The sequence below is a fragment of the Alligator sinensis genome, unplaced genomic scaffold (assembly GCF_000455745.1).
Source record: "Alligator sinensis unplaced genomic scaffold, ASM45574v1 scaffold1075_1, whole genome shotgun sequence".
Taxonomy (NCBI): domain Eukaryota; kingdom Metazoa; phylum Chordata; order Crocodylia; family Alligatoridae; genus Alligator; species Alligator sinensis.
Genome location: NW_005842277.1, coordinates 401,354 through 419,897, shown reverse-complemented (window position 1 = coordinate 419,897; position 18,544 = coordinate 401,354).

Below are 18,544 nucleotides of genomic sequence, written 5' to 3'. Positions count from 1 at the left end.
TATGCAGGGGGTCGGACTCGATGATCTATTGAGGTCCCTTCCGACTCTAACATCTATGAATCTATGAATTGCCAGGATTAAATTCAAAGAAATTTTGACTAGAGAGCTGCCGAGCTGACCAATCTATTAGAAGAAAACTATTTTTGTGAGCAATCACATATTTCACTACAAGATACGTGTTTTTGGATGTATCATATCTAGATGAATCCAGAGCCCAATGCCCCCTCTACATGTTACAGGTATCAAGCAGTTAACTGGTTAATTGTACAATTAACCTGTGACCAGCTACACATGCAAAGTACCTATCATACCATAAAAAGCTCCAACCAACTATAAAGTTAGACCTAAAAAATGTGTACTAACTTTATAGCTGGTTCATCTTGAGCTTTCATTTGCATATGTAGCAGTGTCTCCCCTGTGTCTGAGAGACCTGTCAGTTGGTGGGGCTCCAAGCCACAGGGTGCAGTATGCTCAGCCAGGACTGGGAGTCCCACAACTGAGGGTACTCTCATCCCCAGCAGCTGCTGACTCTGAGTCCCAGTGGCATAGGGACCCAGAGTCCCACAGCTCTGGATGGTGGGTGCCAGCTCTGGGTCCTGGCAGCTGGTGGGGCACAGCTACCTTGGGGTTGCATGAAACCCCCAAGGCAGGGGGATCATGGCAGCCACAATCCCCCAGCCCCCGGAATTTCATGCAACCCTGAGGCTGGGGAGATTACAACAGCTTCATTTCCCCAGCCCTGGAGCTGCATGGGGCACTCTGGCAGCTGGGAGCCCCTCAACTGAGGGGGCTCACAATCACAGAAGCTTTCTTTTTGCCAGTGCATGGGGAGCCTGGGATCAGGCTCCCCCTGCACTGGCAATCAGGCACAATGGGATTTAATGTGTAAGCCTACAGTCATACCTCCTACCATGTACATGTGGCATGGTAGGAGATGTTACTGTGTGGATTACACATTACATCCCATTTTGTCTTAACCTGCAGACATAGAACTCCCTAATATTTACCTAATGATCAAGGGTCTGGGTTTTCTGTTGAACACAGAAAAACGCAGTAAAACCCAGATTTTCTCCTTTAAAGGAAAAAAAAAACTGCAGGAAATGGTGGGTTTCCCCTTGCAGACTGGCAGAGTTCCAGCCTCCAAGGGTCTGGGGGGAGTGGGAAAAGGGTGATCAGCAGGGGTGCTATCTCATATGCACATGTACATATGCACATGGCCACCAGGTAGCCTGGAGAGCAACTCCCTGTGGGTAAGTTTGGCTGTGGGGTGGAATTGAGGCCCCAATAGTGAGGGAGGGAGGGAGTTGGGAAGTACTAGATCTGGAGCTGGGGCTGATGCCCAGCCAGGGCAGTGCATGGGGCTTGGGGCCCAGGGCTGGAATGTGTGGCTGCAAGGCCTGGGCAGAGAGCAGGATGGGGCCATGGGTGGTTTGTCCAGGGGGGGCAGCAGAAGGGCTGCATGCACTCCTGTGGGGAGCATGAGAGGTATGTGTGTGGGGCGGGTGTGGGCTGCCCACTGCAGCTTAAGGTTCCCTTCTCTGCTGTCCTCCTACTGGTGATGGCAACAAGCTTTCCTGCCCAGCCCCACTCTGCCCTGCTACACCAGGTGCTGCCCACTGGGCTGTGGAGGCCCTGGGGGGAGGGCAGCAGGGAAGGGAGCCCTGAGCCACAGAAGGCCTTCATCAGCTCCCTCCCACTCCCAAAAGTTCTGCTTTGGCCATGGTGCCCATGGAGGGGGAACTGGGCTCCACACTCTGCTGCACTCCAGCAGCCACTGCCTCCTGTGGGTGGCAGCTGGGGCTAGGGTGCTGCTGTGGGGAGGGCAGGGAGCTGTGGACCTGGGTCCCTGGCCCCATAGCCCTGGCAGCTTGGGGTCCTCTCCTGCAGGAGCAGGGGGCTGTGGGTGGGGAGTGAGGGGTACCAGCAAGGCCAAGGAGGTTGTGGGTGAGGAGTGAGGGGCAATGGCATGGGCAGGGCTGCTCAGCATCACAAAGCATTGGGGGTGGAGGGGCAGCTGCAGCTGGACCCTTGTTGTGGTCAGCAAAGTGGGCAGGAGGAGCCCTGATTTTTCATGATAAAAAACCCAAAATCAAATGCCAAAATTTATAGGTATTTATAATTTATTTTATTATAGTGATTGAGGCACTAGTAGGCTTCCAAATTGCTTTAAATTTGTACATATGTCTGTAAAATATTGTGTTCAGCTGATACCTATATATATAGTGGTGTTTCATTTTAATCACATAAAAATGTAGATTTGGGGTTATAATCAGAGAATTAGCTATTTTTTTTACATCAGAGAATTTGCAAGTTTTAAACAGAGAAATCCAGGATCCCTGATATTGAAGATATAATTTGCGAGGCATTTTCCTATTGATCAGTGGTATTCTGACAAAAAGCATGCTAAATGCTATTTGTCTGTAATTGAAATTGATAACTATGTATGTACACAGACTTTTCATGGGCTCTTATTTTATAAAATGTTGTATGTTTTACTCATAATTAGATTTTAACTCATACTTTAAAAAATGCCCAGATCAGCAGTGCAGTATATTTTTATATAAAACTAAATAGAATTGAAGTGTCTTACTCAGAAACTGCATTACTGTAGTTCTAGAGGTTAGTTATTGCATATTTTATAAATACATATTATAGAGAGAACCCAATTGTAAAGCCTCTTTTTGTTGACTTAGTTAAAAAAATCAAAACAAAAGCTATACTTCTTCAAGTGCTATATGAATTCCTCATATTCAGTTTTATGCAACACAATGAAATCTTGCTTCAAACACTCTTCAGTTCTTCTGAATAATGTTTGCAACAAAATAGAAAACAAAATATGCAGATTAAAAAAATAGTTTCAGAGAATTCATGGTCGGGTCAAACTTAATAATTAAAAGTTCTAGTCTACAGAATGTCAACCTCCTTTCAGTGTAGCCAGTTCAGAATTGCTTTATGTATTGTAAAACTCTGTCTTTCAAATTCAGTAATTTGCCCTGTCTTTGTACAATGTAAAATTTCTATAAAACTTTTTTCCAAGTGAACATTTGCTACATTTACACAAGAAATTGTGATTCCATGCCTAGTACTTTACAGAGGACTACAGATTCTCCTGCTATTACCTTCTGATTTGTCAAGGGTTCCAATCAAGAAGGCATGGAGAAATCAATTCCCTTTAAAATTGCTGTTACAGGGTCTTTCATTCTTGCAACTCTGAAGCACATCTTTGAATCCAATTGACAGTGTGTCCAAATTAACTTTATCTTTTTAAAAAAAACTATTAAACTTTCAAAGAGTGTTCCAAAAAAGGCCCAATTTAACAGGCATATTCTATTCCTTTCAAGTAGTGCTGGACTGATGGTATAGCCATAATGGTCCACGGAATATGTGAGATGCAAGGATTTTTGTGGGTGATATCTTTTATTGGATCAACTACATGGTTGGGAATGGTTCCCATGCAGTTGGTCCAATAAAAGGTGTCACCTACAAAAATCCTTGCCTCCTGCGTATTCCGTTCAGGGCAATTCTATTTTTAAAATGCTAAAGAATGGTAGTATTGAGAATTCTCATACTGTTGACAGGTTGTTTTTTATTGAAGTAATTTTATTTATGGAAGGCTATGTAGAAACATATCAGGACTTTAATATATGAATAAAATAACTATTTTTTATATGAGCTAAGTATTCATGTATATGAATATGGACTGCTGCCCATGATGGACTGCTACCCACTACTATTGTCCCTACTTAACTGTACATAACTATTTAAAGATGAGGCCTTATTTTTGTTCTCAGCACCATCTTTAAAATGCTAGCTAATCTTGTTTGTTTTTTTCCCCTCCTAGCTATTGAAGTAAATCTGCAAAAAGCCCTAGCTGAAGGCTCTGAAACCTGCACTCAGGAGTGTCTTATTTTAGGCCATTCTGACAACTGCTGGATGCCACCTTCTTTGACACAGTACCAACAATCCAACCCTCCTTTGCCATCATTTGGATTCCAGCAAGGATGGGGTCGAGGAACCAGACCTGAAGGAAGACACACACTTGGCAGGCCTATTCCCAAGGATGACACTGATAAGGGCCAAGGTGGGCCAAGGCCCCAGTTCTACAATACCTGTGAAAGACAATGTACCAGTGAAGATCCAGTTAAGGTTATTCCCCTAGCAAACTTCACTCCAGCCCAGCAGGCACCGGTGTCTGGGAGCAACACCACATTTATACATGAGCACCAGCTATAAAGGCATATCTGAGAAATCAGCTCTTTCAGGCTGTAAGTGTAAGTGTATATAGTCACAGCTTAACACTTAATTTTAATGCATATATAAATCTGTTAGGCTTTTGAATATTTATGTAAATAGAATTCTGAATTGAAATTTGAACTTGAAAAGCAGACTTCTTAGCACTGAATTAAAGGAAATTTACCATAAATGTCCATCCCAGATATGCAAACAAAAAACCCCCCCCCCCCTCCCCGAAACAAACCAAAACTGCTCATTTTATGTCCCCAAATGGGCCATCACAACAAAATTATTTGTTAGGGCATGGACTGTCTTCCTCTGCCTGGTAATTTCCTAACGTGCTGTCACAATCTTAAGAATAGCAGTGTAAATTACTCAAATAATTTTTAATATTATTATTATTTGTTAATTATACTATCTGTAACACAATCAACAGGTTCACATCCATTTGTTCATCAGTCAGTAGAAATAGAGATCAAGTAGGCAGTTTATCACCCTTTTACCTGTAATAACTGATTACATGAGATCAAATTTGTAGAAAGAAAAGCACCCCTTTACCATAATTTCTCTTTCACAGTATAACAAAGGGACATATCTTCAAAGATTTTTTTATACCTTTTCAGTTGAAGTTTGCATTGTGTCATCTTATGAGTATTCATATTCTGAAAGAAATTAGCATAAATTTAAAAGTCTCTTTGACCTGAAAGAAAGTACTTTTGCTAACTATACACTACAGTGATTTGATGGATTATGTCAAAACTGATCTAAAGTATTGAAAAGAAGGCTTCTTGCTTTCCAAGATTTACTATTCTAAAATAATGAAAGCTACAGCACAACCCATATAATGCTTTCCCTTTCCCAGCTATGAGTCCATCACTAATTACACTTTAAACTTGCAGATTTCACATTAGCTAATGTCCACGTGTGTTGAGTATTGCATAAACATAGAAGAATGCTGGGTAGATTTTTTAGGGCTGATGTGGTAACATGGCTGTAAACTACTGTTGTCTAAAGAATATATTGGTGATTTAGAAGTTTGCTTTATAGCCATATAGGCAGTTATGGAAGGTTTTCAGGAAATAATTAACATTAACGTTAGATGCCGCACACTAAACCTATTAAACTAAGTAACTCCTGTCATTCTAGCTTATTGAAGAAAATCTCCAGCATTACTCTGCAAAGAAAGAAGGAGCCAGGAAGTAAATGTTGGATGGATATAATTATAAATGCACCCCAGTTATGTTACTCAGTAGAAGCTCAAAGTGATTTACTATAAAGATTAGGTATTCTTTAGTGATCCTTGTACAGGGTGAGATACATTTAGCTTAAAGAAAAGCTAGTAAATCCTACATTGGACAAAACAGAGATGTAATTTTCCTCTTGGTATTTTGCTGCTACCCAGCCATGCTGTCATGTACAATATGTACATTCCACTACCCAATGATTATTCTTTATAGCAAAATTGAATAACTTGCTGAGTTATGATGCTATGTTAAATAGACAATCGGAGTTGGATGGGTAAAAAGACAATGTTTGAATATTTCCTGTGGATAGAGTTCTGTGTAGGTTTCTTATTGTAACTTAAATCTGTAATTTATAAGCAAAACTGTGTGTAAAAATGCTGTAATATAAGCTGCTTGTAAAATTTATAGAAATTTCAGTTGCTGAGGGTTTCCAAGGAGTTCTAAGATGGCTTCTCTTATGTGCCCAGCAGGTATAAGTAGCTTTAAATATTGTTGTCCCCACTGTAAATCTATTCAAATCACATTTAATTTTAATGTGCAAAATAAAAGCAGCTTCACTTTTAACCTACTGATAGGGTTTACTTAATGAAACCTCAAACTATTTATGATTACATTTTTCCTTTTCTATATATTTCTCAATAATGTTTAAGAAAGATGTGGCACATTGGCTTCCAGTGGCATGTAAATCCTGGAAAATACTTATCCTTTGGCTACTGACATAAAAGCTGTACCAAGCTTCTTCTAGTTCAGGTACAATTTAAAAATTAACAAATTAACCAAATTAATCTATACGAAGTCTTCAAGCAGTCTATTGGGAAGCTTATTTCATTGCAAAATTTGCAGGGTTTTTTTTTTTCCAGAAGTGTGCCCGAATGCCATGTGTCATTTAGACAAATTATTTGTTTTTCAGTATAGTAGCAAATGCTAAACTGATGAACAGGGGCCTTACTGCTTATTAAAGAGTGTATATGTATGATAGGCAGAATTTGTTTACAGAATGAATTCCAGGGTTGAACAGTATCATCAAATGTCAGAAATATAATCTTTCCTGTCAGATTTCCAATCAGGACAAAAATTGTTTTCTACAAGAGTATTTCACTACTACAATTTTTGATAGACTTTGGAAAGGCAGCAGAAGTTAAATCACAATAAAGGAACCAGATTTTCTTTTATAATGACAAACAAAAGTAGCTTTGAGATCTGGATGGTCCTTTTAGTGCATTATTGTTTTATTCATGTTGAATTTCCCCACACCATACTATTGCATCCAGCCTGTGTAGAACAATTTGATTGGATTGTCTTCACAACTGGCAGTAACAGATTGACAATTTGGTTGACATTCCGTACAATTCTATTTTCTTAATATTATAATTATGGATCTTCATAATGAATACAAGAAAAATGATTTCAAGGGTATTTTTTCAGAAACTTAAAGGCATTTTAGAGGTAGTCCAACTGAGTAAATATAATGTATTTTTTCTCATCACAAAGAAGTGGTTGCTTTTTCCCAGTTTAAAAAAAAAAAGAAAATACAACCAATTTCTCAAGTGCTTTCATTGAAATTCTGTGTAAGAAGATAAAGTCAATCCTATGAGCAAATTGAGAACCTCCTAGATGTTTGCTATGTCAGTTAGAACTTACAACTAAAGGAATTGAATACCATATTTTTTTCAATTAAAAAAAAAAGTCTTGCTATTGCTACCACTCACTTAACAACTCTTCACTGAGATCCATATGGACAATGATGAAATTCAAAATACTCTAAGCTTATTGTAGTTCTGTGAGTGGTACAGGGGACTCTCCGCACAGGATCAGAGGGTACAAGATGAAATCATAGAATCATAGAACATTCGGGTTGGAAGGGACCTCAGGAAGTCATCTAGTCCAACCCCCCTGCTCGAAGCAGGACCATTGCCAGGATCATTCCAGCCAGGGCTTTGTTCAGCCCAGACTTAAAAATCTCCAAAAATGGAAATTCCACAACCTCTCTAGGTAACCACCTGTTCCACTGCTTCCCACCCTCCTAGTGAGAAAGTTCTTTCTAATATCCAATGTAAACCCCCCTTACTGCAACTTGAAACCATTGTTCCTCATTCTGTCATCTGTCACCACAGAGAATAGGCTACCTCCATCCTCTTTGGAACCACCCTTCAGATAGTTAAAGGCTGCTATCAAATCTCCCTTAGTCTTCTCTTCTGCAGACTAAATAAGCCCAGTTCCCTCAACCTCTCCTTAGAAGTCATGTCCCTCATCCCCTTCACCATTTTTGTTGCCCTCCACTGTACTCTCTCCAACTTGTCCACATCCTTTCTATATCTGGGGGGGGAGGGTGCAGCAAAACAGGACACAGTACTCCAGATGTAGCCTCGCCAGTGCAGAATAGAGGGGAATAATTACTTTTACTAATCCAGTCCTTCTACTAATGCAGCCCAGGATGCTGTTAGCTTTCTTGGCAACAAGGGCACACAGTTCACTCATATTCAGCTTACTGTCCACTGGATTATCCTGGAAATGGAGACTCCAGGACAGATTTCTGTATCCACCAATTCCCACTAAAATAAAAGAGACTACTGTCAGGCCAAGGTGGCTCTTCCCAGGTCCACTGTTCATTCATGTTGCTCTTTGAAATACCTAAATTCTGCTAGCTGGCTCTCTTGGGTGTCACTTTAGATTTGTTTTAGATTTTGGCAGTCATTACAAAGTGTGACATTAAAGAATGATTTTAAATTCCTTTATTTTCCACCAAACTTCATATGGTATATGTTGTGCCTATAGTTATGAATTTGGATAAATCAGAATAAAGGGACACCTAAACTTGTGTGTGTGTGTGTGTGTGTGTGTGTGTGTGTGTGTGTGTTTATAGGCTATAATAATTCTAAGTTTAGTCATCGCTGTTCTAAGAACATTTGTCTTTCTAACTATCAGAAAAAAATATACACATACACATATAGATGTGTGTCTGTGTGTATTTTTTTCTGATAGGAAGACAAATGTTCTTTGAACAGCTGTAATTAAACTTGGAATTGTGATGTCCTATAAATGTTTCAGAATTTTACACTATTTTACTTTTGAGACTCCTATGTACAAAGCAATCAATACAAAAGTAAAAAAGTTTTTTGGCATGAATGAAATTGGGCATAGGAAATGATAATTAGTCTAAAGAATGCTCCTAAAAATCTATTATGACTTTCTAGATAGAAAACATATGATTATAAATTCCTTTGTATTCAAGTGCTAAATTGTAGCAGGCACATGCACACACACAATTTTGAGGCAACATTTTTTTCAAGAAGCAAGAATAAGTGCCCTGTGTCAGTACCCAGAGGAAAAACATCACTGTAGACTTTTTATACATCTTACCATATATAAATAATTTATCCAATACATAGACTGTATATTTTTGTGTAATCTTATTTAGTCATTTAACTTACTTTGTTTTATTTGTGTGAATTTGTGGGAAAAAGTACCAATACTATATTTGGTATAAAGTACAATGGTAGTTACATGATTAGATTTGTTTCATACAGTATAACAATATGGGAAAAATCTTTGCCTTCTTCAAACTAAGGTGTCACACAGTTTTACTTAATTGTTTTTTGATACTTGCAAGAGCAGCAAATGCTGCATTTCTAAACATTTAATCAAAACACAAGGTTGGAGGAAAAACCTTTTCTTCATTGTACAGGTCTATCTGTTCCTCTTCTGTCATGAGAACGTCTCATTTTGAAGCAAAATTTGCATGACGTGCAAGTCAGACTTGAAGGATGTACTTTCAAAAGCATATCAAATATTTCTTTCTTTCACTTCACTGTAGTGTACACTGAAGTATAAACTTAATTCTGTCAAGAAAAAAAGGATATCAGTTACGTGGTAGCATTGCATATTCTATTATATAGTGTGACAAGAAAGTCAAATTTCATTTTTCTTCATGAAAAAAGGTTTGTCAGTTTATGTTTCCCTTACATTCCCCTTTAATCCTTTTTAGCAACTCTAAGTTTCTATTACAAATTAGCTCAGTTTGTCCAGAAAATATTACTCCTGCCACAAGAACAAATAAACATTTTCCAAATTTGGGCAAGAAATCAGACACTGAATAGCATTTACTATGGCAAAGAGATGTTTTAAAGGAAAGGCATCCATTTTTGTACCTCTCTCTTTGTATATGTACATAAACCATGAATCTATTCCTATTGATAAACTGTTTATATTGCAGTCTACAACTGCCATTTATCAGGATATATAATAATACAGTGGTTGGTTTGTGTAGACACAAAGTAGAGTTGAAGGCAAAGATTTTATTTGATAAATGTAGGAAAAATGTGTATAACTTATGTTATCCCTAGTTAAGAAAAATATTGAAAACCTTTTGTAAATATATATTTGAGTTTGTATTTCTGGGAGATCTCCCCACTTTGTGGCATACTACAGGATCTGAAAGTGAGCAGTGTATGTCTGTGTATTGAAACAGCCCTAACCATATTTAGAGAACATGCACTTGGACATCATATGCCATAGTTGAATGACATTAAAAGTCCAACTGCATTAAAAGTCCAGTAAACCTGCAGCAGTTATATTTCAGGTTCTGTACAGCATGTTGTCTTGTTAATTACAATATTTATTAATAAACTAGACCCACAATCAAGGTTCTTCTGGATTCCTTTATTATTTGTATTTTACTTTTACCTTTTTGGGAACATGTGAATTTTTAAATCACATTTTATCAATCAAAAAAAAAATTCTATTTTCATGTGTTCTAAAAGTCTTCCTCTGTAAAACCTCAAATTCTAATGGACATTTACTTAAGTTGCTCCTTTCAGTAAAATTGTTTATCTGCATGCAAAGAGTAATAAGTTCCCTGGTAGTCAAAGCAGTTACTCTGCCTTAAGCATGTGTATACAAGTTTATACCATTAGGACATTTATTCATTTCATTACTTTTCCTCACACCACACACCCTATTCTTCATTTGATTTGTTGTTCACTCTGGGCATAAAATATTAGGTTAGGAGAGTATTCTATCAGTTTGCATACAAAGTGATGAAGCCGAAGTCAAAGTGGAGAGCAAGAAAACTTACTACTGTATTTCCTATTTAATATCAGTACTTCAAAAATTGTTGTGATAATTATCCTGACATATTCCACACTAAAAAAGGATGGCCCTCCAGAACCATGCAGATGGCTCTGTTTTCGGAGAGGGGGCACTTATGCATGCAGAGGGAGTAAAAGAATACCCCTACACTCTAGTTGGGTAACTCACAGTTGGTCACTTGCTGCAATTCAGTTCTTCACTAGGGCCACTGACAGACTTGGAGGGGAAAAAAATAGCGCTTTACTTTCAGCTCAGTGTGCCCCTGCACTGAGCTCAGCATGTGCCCAGAAGAGGAGATGCATCAGTTTGACCCAGCTTGCCCCCAACATCTATATGGATTGCATGGGGCTTTTTGGCACTTTTATCTAACAGCTGATTGCCCCCAACATCTATATGGATTGTATGGGGCTTTTTGGTACTTTTATCTAACAGCTGATTGAATCAGCTATTATCCATACAGACGTTGGGTTAACTGGGTCAAAAACTGATGCAGCTCCTCTTCCAGTAAAGTGCTGTTTGTTTGTTTTTTCCCCATGTCTGTCATTGGCCTAGGTAAAATAGAATTTTTCCCATGGCAAATAGCTGAAGCAGAAGAACATAAGTTTACACCTCAGTGTGCAGGTAGCCTGTGCATTCAATTTAAGGAAGCTTTGACAACACACAGTGTCAAATCTCCTATGACAAGTGAAGTAGCAAAATGTCACCACAGGTTTGACAATTACAGTGCATCTCATGTGGCCTGGAATAGAACTTCATGGAACACTATAATATAACAATGTTAAATTAGAAAGGTCACACCTACATTTCCCATACAGCTAACATTTGTCAATTACAATGCAAAACCATGCATGAATAAGGACATAGGCAGACAAGGTTCTTCAGGTAAATCCAGTGTCTATTATTCAATCAACTCAAATATTTGGAAACATTCTTCTTAGTATGCTTTCCAGCACAAACACCCTTTGTCAGGCTGAGGTAGCAGCTATAACCTACACTGCTGAATAAGGGCATAATATTCGGCACCAGGGGATTCTGACAAAGATAATTGTGTCAAATATCAAAGTGATACCTTATGTCTGGTTATAAAGCTTTGGTTGTAGAGTGGACTACACCTAAAACCTAGTATAACAATCTAATAGCGTAACAACTCTGAGTGGAGAGGACCATATAGTCTCTATATGGTCTACACAGGGGTATGTGTTTACAGCAGCACAGATAGTAATGGCACAAATTTGTGTTGCTACTTCATGCTGCAGTGCATGCCCCTGTCTTGTTGGTCCATGTGCTGCAGGGGGAGGGGGGAGGGGCTGGATGAGATGCAGGGTGCCTCAGTTTGGGGCTAGCCAGTAGGTAGCCTTCATGCTGAGCCACCCTGTGTCCCAGTCAGTCAGGGAATGGCACGTGGAGATGGGAGAGCAGGCAGCTCAAGGCAACCTGCTCCTCTGGCTCTATGTGCTGTGAAGCCCCTGTGTTGGGGCACAGTGTGCCTCCATATGGGGGCATTTGCCCTGACACATGGCACTTTGGCACACTTTGTGCCACTTTTATTTTTATGGGTTTTATTTGCTAGCAGGAAATCCTGGTAGCAAATTTTGCCCCAGAGATGCTAATCAGCAGTGTCCTGCATGGTTTAACATGCAACACAAGTGTTTTGTGGAGCCACAGAGAGGTGTGTGGTGCCACGAACCACACATGCCTGCATATCTGGATCCGACCTTTATGGATGTGCATTCTAAATAATAAGAATCGTGATTATATTAAGAGTCACCAGACTAGGAAGAAAATGGCGTGCAACACTAAGAGCGAAAAAGCACATACATTTAGTTCAAACAATATATAACTTCATCTTGCAGTTTATGGCATGATGAAACAAGGCCTAAGAAATATACATTTTTTATATATTTTAAAACGATTACTCTTCTTCAGCATTTTGTGGCAAGCCTACACAGCCCACAGATCTGATTTTGGGCAATGGTTGAAGTGAGTGCTTGAAGAAAAGGCACTATTTAAAAGCAAATCTAGGCAAATAGCCAAGAAACAGTCAAGAAAATTTTAGATTCAGAAATTGCCTCACCTCACACCTAAAATGTAAATTGAACAGATAATTGGCCTGACTCCCAGTCATATTCTTTAACCTCAGCTCTATCATACTTAGAAAACTATGAACTGTTAAAAACTTATAAAAAAGGAACTTGCTGAGTAACAATCTTATCCAATATGTAAAAGCTATTTAAAGCCCTTTTGATGATTGACCAGTAGACCAGATACATAATATTAGAAGTTTGACAAACATAACAGTAAGAATGAAATTATGTAGATGATAATAATATAGGCAAGTTCAAGGGTCTAAACTATAAGTTCTGTGTCAAAGGCTTTATTTCCAGTTAAAACACCCGAGCTACAGTAATTGCTTAAAAATTATGAAAGTTTGCCCTGTGTTCATACTGAATTCCTATCTCATCAATCAATATAAGACATTCAAAAATAGTTGAAACAGAAATAATAAGAAGACTAGAGGGGAACTAAGAATCAGGTGGGCTCTAAAAGAATAAATTTGTAAAAGAGATCCATTGCTAACCTTATAGTCATAGATTCATAGACATTAGGGTCGGAAGGGACCTCAACAGATCATCGAGTCCGACCCCCTGCATATGCAGGAAAGAGTGCTGGATCTAGATGACCCCATCTAGATGCTTATCTAAGCACCTTCATGGCAAGGTCCTTTTCTAGAAGGACTGGAAAAGGGCCAATGTGGTCCCCATTTTCAAGAAGGGGAGGAAGGAGGACCCGGGCAACTATAGGCCAGTCAGTCTCACCTCCATCCTTGGCAAAGTCTGAAAAAATTATCAAGGCTTACATTTGCGAGAGCCCAGCAGGACAAATTATGCTGAGGGGAAACCAGCATGGGTTCGTAGCAGGCAGATCGTGCCTGACCAATCTAGTCTCTTTTTATGACCAGGTTATGAAACGCCGGAAGTGTCACCTCCTTGGACCTATTCGTCATGCATCTGCTGATGCACGATAAAGTGCCATTGGCTTTTCTGATGGCTTCGTCACACTGCCGACTCATGTTCATCTTGGAGTCCACTAGGACTCCAAGATCCCTTTCCACTTCCGTGCCACCCAGCAGGTCATTCCCTAGGCTGTAGGTGTGCTGGACATTTTTCCTCCCTAGGTGCAGCACTTTGCATTTCTCCTTGTTGAACTGCATTCTGTTGTTTTCTGCCCACTTGTCCAACCTGTCCAGGTCTGCTTGCAGCTGTTCCCTGCCCTCCGGCGTGTCCAGTTCTCCCCATAGCTTTGTGTCATCTGCAAACTTGGACAGAGTACATTTCACTCCCTCGTCCAAGTCGCTGATGAAGACATTAAAGAGTATCGGTCCAAGGACCAAGCCCTGCGAAACCCCACTGCCCACACCCTTCCAGGTTGAAACCGTCCCATCCACCTCGACTCTCTGGGTGCGACCCTCTAGCCAATTCGCCACCCACCGGACTGTGTAGTCATCCAAGTCCCTGCCTCTTAATTTGTTCACCAGTATGGGGTGGGATACCCTATCGAAGGCCTTCCTGAAGTCTAAGTATATGACATCCACCCCTCCTCCTGTGTCCAGGTATTTCATAACCTGGTCATAAAAAGAGACTAGATTGGTCAGGCACGATCTGCCTGCCACGAACCCGTGCTGGTTTCCCCTCAGCATAATTTGTCCTGCCGGGCTCTCACAAATGTGAGCCTTGATAATTTTTTCAAAGACTTTGCCAAGGATGGAGGTGAGACTGACTGGCCTATAGTTGCCTGGGTCCTCCTTCCTCCCCTTCTTGAAAATGGGGACCACATTGGCCCTTTTCCAGTCCTCCGGGACTTGGCCCATGCGCCACGAGCGTTCAAATATTCCTGCCAGTGGCTCTGCAAAGATGTCGGCCAGTGCCTTCAGCACCCTCGGATGGAGCTCATCCGGGCCTGCCGACTTAAAGGCATCCAGTTCTTCCAAGTGACTCTGCACCATCTCAGGGTCTACGTATGGAAGTCTGGCACTTTGCGCCTTATAGTCATTGCACTGGTCAAGGTCTCCATGAATTAATGTCCAAGAGACTCTTACCCCTTTAATATTTAGTGTTGCCAACATGTAAACTTACCAAATGTGTTGTGATGCTGGCTTTATTAGTGCCTTTTTTGTTTTGTTTTGTTTTATTTTTTAAAAGAGATACACCTGGTGAAAGGTTTCTAATGAAATAGTAAACCTCTCCAGAACAGAAGTTGGTTGTCATCCTTTCTGTTGGCCTCCAGGGCCAGGTCAAATTGTTCTGTCCAGAGAGACCAGAGTGAGGCATGAAGGCTTGAAATGTAAAAAAACTGAACACCTATCAAGAGAATACAAGCACCATTATCACTGAGAAGCAAAAAGAAATTGCAAAAACCTATCTACTCTTCAACTGGATTTTTGTTCAATATGTTTTTGCTTTCAATATTGATGTACTATACTATGAACACAAGATAGACATTACAGTGTCACACCAACCTCTAAATAATTGTCTAAGTTGGCAGAAAGTTAAAAGTGCTTATTATTGCTGATGAGGGTTGTTTGTTTGTTTAAAATATGTTTTGGGAAACTAAGATAATGTAAGCAGCATAATATGAGACCTTGACATCTTATAAGATGAGAAAGTGTAAGGTGACTGCCTCATAAAAAATGGACTTAAGAACATAGTGTAGGAGAGGCCAACTAGGGGCTGTGCTCTTCTTCTTGACCTGCTGCGTACAGGGAAGAATTGGTGGGGAATATATAGTGTATGGCAACTTTGGCAGCAGTGAACATGAGATGGCTGAATTCAGTATCCTGAGGACAGGAAGGAAGGAGAGCAACAGAGTATGGACCCAAGACTTCAGGAAAGCAGACTGTTACCAAATCTGCCCATTACTTTGGGGTGTGCTCATTTATTAGGGATAGTTTCTAGGGTCTTGGTGATTCTGTCAATGTGCTGCTTGTGTTACTATACGGAGCTGTATTTCTCCCTTCTGCAAGCCCTCACCCCCAGTGGAGCTATCTTGCAGGACTCAATCTCAATGGGACTGGGTTCCTCCAGTCACCAAATCAGTCATACACACAAACACACACAAATTAACGTGACACGCCTGACCTGGCCGGGCTGATCAGCATGGACAGGCTGACACCCTCATATGCCAAGAATCAGTTCATAAGAGCAACAATAAAATGCTGTCAAACACAAGCACACGGGTAAACAGAATCCCTCTGAATCCGGCTGGGTGTCCAGCTGACACCCTCATGGGCCAGCATTCAGTTCATAAGGGCACGTCTGAGTCAAACTGGGTCAATCAGCCTGTACAAGCTGATCCCCTTATGTGTTTCAAACTCAGCACGTCCCAATCTTTGGCCTCTTGATGAGCAGACCCCACAATAATTTGGGCTTCACAGGGATCTTTAGCATAGGTAAAAGAAGCGTTGCTGCAGAGCACGGGAGGAAAGAGAAGCAGAGAAGGAAAAATATACCCAATTACTACCAGTTTGACTATAAAAGTTATTTATTGCTAAGCATATGAAATATATAATAGTACTAGTAGTAATAGACATGCAAAAGAAAAACAAACACCAACAATGACAATACTACCCTGGTTTCACTAAGTATTTGGGGAAACTTAGCTCAAGCTTAACTGATACAGTTCAGGTTCAGAAGTTTATGCCTAGAAAGAAGACAGAGAACGCTGGGATCTCACCTAGTCCACGGTACTCAGGCTGCAAAGCTGACAGGCACAGTCCGTAGCACAATCCTTGAAGAGAGAGATGATCTGTTCTTCCAGCGTCCCAAGAACGACAGGGGATGGTGTCAGCACAGGGGTTTTCTTCTTCTCCTTCTTTCCTCCTGCTTCTACTTCTTTTTCTTCCTTTTCCTCTTCAAGCACACACACTTACAGATTTTTATACCCTCAGTTCAGCTGCTTCGAAGCACCTTCAGTAGTGTAAATCATTGTCTTTTCTATTGACAAGGGGTTATCTGGTTTGGACCATCTCAGGAAACTGATTGATAATCAGGAAACACTTAAGATTAGGGAGTAACCCAAATACTTGGGAGCCAGCTTGAAATTCCTATGGGTGGCAGATATACTGATGGGATATCTCATGGTTTCTTCAGGAACAATAGATAGCTTGCAGCATCAGGATTTTGGATTTTTACTTGTTGTGCACAAGCCTCAGCTTAGCATGACTTTTCCAGATCTTACTATAGTCTTTTAACAGACTTAAGACAATTATTGGGGTGCTCATAACCTTTTGTGGAGAGGACTCCCACCAGTCGTCTCGGGAAAGATATGACAACACCTGTAATTAGGGCTCCAGCAGGCTGGATGCTGTGATGAACCCTTAACCATTGTTCAAATGTTGCCCATACCCGCTCTGACTCGGTCTCTCATTGCCTAACCCGGCAACCGAGTTTTAGTCAATCAAGTTTAAATAGGCCTCCCATAGTGGGACCGGGGAATGTACGGCCCGAGATGCCTATTAAACTTAGAGCTGTGTGTGTGTGTCTGGGGGGGGGAAGTCCTTAGCAAATCCAGATTAGAACTGGTCTGATAAATGCTGAGGTGGGTGTGTGTGAACATGGGTTGATTAACATTGGAAGCACAGATTCCCCATCATGCAGCGCTCTCCTGCTTCTCTGGTCCCAGAATTCACTGCAGTCTCTGCTTCAGGCTTTCTGTTTTCCATCTCTCATGTAAATGAGACCTAGGGCAGTTGATTCACTCTTGTCACCCTTATCTGGTGAGGGTCTTAGGTGCATCTCTCACTGCATCTTAATCAGTTTCGTTTAGGTAGAGGAGGGGAGGGAGGGGGGGGTGAGTCCTTTGTGAGTCAGACAGACTGCATCCTGTGCCAGGGCTGCCCAAGAATACAGAGCTGAGACGTAACAAGACTTTGAGTCACTCAGGGAACTGATGGGCAGGATTCACTGGGAGGCTGATCTGGGTGGGAAAGAAGTCCAGGAGAGCTGGTTGGACTTTAAAGTCACCTTGCTGAGGGCACAGGAATGAACCATCTTGATGTGCAGAAAGAATAGCACATTTGGCAGAAGACCACCCTAGCTTATCAGGGAACTCTTCAGTGAGCCAAAACACAAAAAGGAAGCTTACAAGAAGTGGAATCTCGGGCAAACAACTAGCGAGGGGTATAAGAGCATTTCTTGGGCATGCAGGGATGAAATCAGGAAGGCCAAAGCACAGTTGGAATTGCAGCTATCAAGGGATGTAAAAGGCAACAAGAAGGGTTTCTACAAATATGTCACCAACAAGAGGAAAATGAGGGAAAGTGTGGGTCTTTTACTAAATGGGGGAGGCAACATAATGACAGATGTGGAAAAGACTGAACTACTCGATGCCTTTTTCACCTCAGTCTTCACAGGCAAGGTCAGGTCTAAGACTATTGCACCTGGCAGCACAGTTTGAGGAGAAGGTGAGCAGCCAACAATGGCAAAAGAACAGGTTAAGGACTATTTAGAAAAGCTGGACATGTATAAGTCCATGGGGCCAGATGGGATGTACCCAAGGGTGTTGAGTAGACCTGTGTGAAGTAGCTAGCATTCACTTCAGATTCAGCCAATTTGGGGGACAGTGATTCAATTTGGTGATTCGAATCACTGTCCCAAATCGACCTGGCTGAATCTGATTCAGAGATTTGGCTGCTGCTGAATCTCTGAATCACCCAGGCCCATCCCCTGCCTGCTGTCCCAGCCCCAGCAATGGTTGCTCCACCCACCCCAGCTCCTGGCACTTGGAAAAAAAACCCTGACTCAGCAGGTGCTGCTGGATGGGGGGCAATCCCTGCTGCCCCCCACTGCCCCATGCTGCATGGGAGGCTCTGCACAAGCACCCTGACCCCGACCCTACTTCCCCAGTTCCCCTCCCATGGCTGCCCCATCCTCCCCACCTCCGTTCCTTTAAGAAAAAAAAAAAGAACCCCCCCCCCCCGACCA